Source organism: Piliocolobus tephrosceles, chromosome 15 (genome assembly GCF_002776525.5).
Source record: "Piliocolobus tephrosceles isolate RC106 chromosome 15, ASM277652v3, whole genome shotgun sequence".
Taxonomy (NCBI): domain Eukaryota; kingdom Metazoa; phylum Chordata; class Mammalia; order Primates; family Cercopithecidae; genus Piliocolobus; species Piliocolobus tephrosceles.
Window position 1 is genome coordinate 44,317,595 of NC_045448.1, and position 2,533 is coordinate 44,320,127.

The 2,533-nt window shown below is 45.9% G+C and overlaps 1 pseudogene across 1 annotated transcript; it reads left to right on the forward strand.

Moving 5' to 3' along the window:
* The first annotated feature begins 1,963 nt into the window (after nt 1–1,963).
* LOC111550403 lies at nt 1,964–2,533 on the forward strand (annotated as a pseudogene). The gene has a single exon (XR_002734025.2). The product of XR_002734025.2 is annotated as a 40S ribosomal protein S18 pseudogene (transcript).

Consider the following 2,533-nt stretch of genomic DNA (forward strand, 5'->3'; position numbering starts at 1 on the left):
ATAGACTTACCACTTAGAAGTGAACAGCAGGCTGGGTGCAGTGGCTCATGCCTGTAATTGCAGCACTTTGGGAGGCTGAGGTGGGTGAATCACCTGAGGTCAGGAGTTCGAGACCAGCCTGACCAATATGGTGAAACGCTGTCTCTAATAAAATACAAAAGTTAGCCAGGCATGGTGGTGGATGCCTGTCATCTTAGCTACTTAGGAGGTTGAGGCAGGAGAATCGCTTGAACCCAGGAGGCAGAGGTTGCAGTGAACTAAGATCGTGCCATTGTACTCCAGTCTGGGCAACAAGAGCAAAACTGCATCTCAAAAAAAAAAAAAAAGTGAACAGCAAACAATCTTGCCTGTCTTGAACTTGACTCTGGGTAAGGAGAACAAGATGGAAAAACTCCCCCCTGGGCATTTGCTGCCACGGACTGGCCTGTAAGTGGATTTTTAGTACGATGGCATGCTCCCTGTGAGGTTTGAAAACCTAAAATGATCATTTATATGGTTTGGCTCTGTGTTCCTACCCAAATCTTATCTCAAATTATAATATCTATGTGTCAGGGGAGGGAGCTGGTGGGAGGTAATCAGATCATGGTGGCAGATTTCCCCTGTGCTGTTCTTATGATAGTAAGTTCTCTTGAGATCTGATGGTTTAAAAGTGTGTCACTCCCCACCCCTGTCCCCACCACCTCCTGCCACCATGTAAGATGTGCTGCTTCCCCTCCCGCCATGATTGTAAGTTTCCTGAGGTGTTCCTAGCCACATGGAACTATGAGTCAACTAAACCTCTTTATAAATTACACAGTCTCAGGTCTGCCATATTCTCAGGTCTAAGACTGGGTAATTTATAAAGAAAAGAGGTTTAATTGACTCACAGTTGTATAGCAATGTGAAAACAGACTAATAGAGTCATATAACTTGAAGTGGTCCCAGGCTGGCAGTTCCTTCAGTCAATAGGCAAGAGGAATGCAATTTCAACCTGGACCTCAAAGAAATCCTGCCAATAAAATGCTAAGGCCGGCCAGGTGTGGTGGCTCACGCCTGTAATCCCAACACTTTGGGACACCAAGGTGGGCAGATCACGAGGTCAGGAGATCGAGACCATCCTGGCTAACACGGTGAAACCCCATCTCTAATAAAAATATTTAAAAAATTAGCCGGGCACGGTGGTGGGCGCCTGTATTCCCAGCTACTCGGGAGGCTGAGGCAGGAGAATGGCATGAGCCCGGGAGGTGGAGCTTGCAGTGAGCCAAGATTGTGCCACTGCACTCTAGCCTGGGTGACAGATGAGACTCTGTCTCAAAGAAAGAAAAAAAAAATCCTAAGGCCAGTGATTCAGCTCACAGTGAAAGATCTAATGACATCAGGAAATAAGGCACTTAATGCAAGAAATAGCCAAAACTAAACAGCAAAATCGGCTGGGCTAGGTGGCCCATGCCTGTAATCCCAGCATTTTGGGAGGCCAAGACGGGTGGATCACCTGAGGTCTGGGGCTGGAGACCAGCCTGGCCCACATGGTGAAACCCCATCTCTACTAAAAGTACAAAAATTAGCCGGGTATAGTGGCGGGTACCTGTAATCCCAGCTACTTGGGAGGCTGAGGCAGGAGAATCTCTTGAACCCGCGGGGCAGAGATTGCAGTGAGCCGAGATCACACCATTGCACTCCAGCCTGGGCAATAAGAGTGAAACTCCATCTCAAAACAACAACAACAAAAAACAAAAACAAAAACAAACCACAACCAAAAACAAAAAAAAACTAAACACAAAATCAAATCTGCAAAGACTTCAGATATTACAATTGTCAGATCCAACATCAAATTATTGTTTTATATATTTAAAGAAATAAAAGGGTGGTTTCAAAAGATGAGCAAGGAAAAAAAGACTATAAAAATAGTTAAGCCAATATGATAAAGGGCCAAAGAGAATTTCTAGAGATGAAAATTTTAATCATTGAAATTGAAAACTCAATAGACGCTCTTCCACAGGAGGCTTACACGCCGCCGCTTGTGCTGCCGCCATGTCTCTAGTGATCCCTGAAAAGTTCCAGCATATTTTGCGAGTACTCAACACCAACATCGATGGGCGGCGGAAAGTAGCCTTTGCCATCACTGCCATTAAGAGTGTGGGCCGAAGATATGCTCATGTGGTGTTGAGGAAAGCAGACATTGACCTCACCAAGAGGGCGGGAGAACTCACTGAGGATGAGGTGGAACGTGTGATCACCATTATGCAGAATCCACGCCAGTACAAGATCCCAGACTGGTTCTTGAACAGACAGAAGGATGTAAAGGATGGAAAATATAGCCAGGTCCTAGCCAATGGTCTGGACAACAAGCTCCGTGAAGACCTGGAGCGACTGAAGAAGATTCGGGCCCATAGAGGGCTGCGCCACTTCTGGGGCCTTCGTGTCCGAGGCCAGCACACCAAGACCACTGGCCGCCGTGGCCGCACTGTGGGTGTGTCCAAGAAGAAATAAGTCTGTAGGCCTTGTCTGTTAATAAATAGTTTATATACCAAAAAAAAAAAAAAAAAAAAAAAAA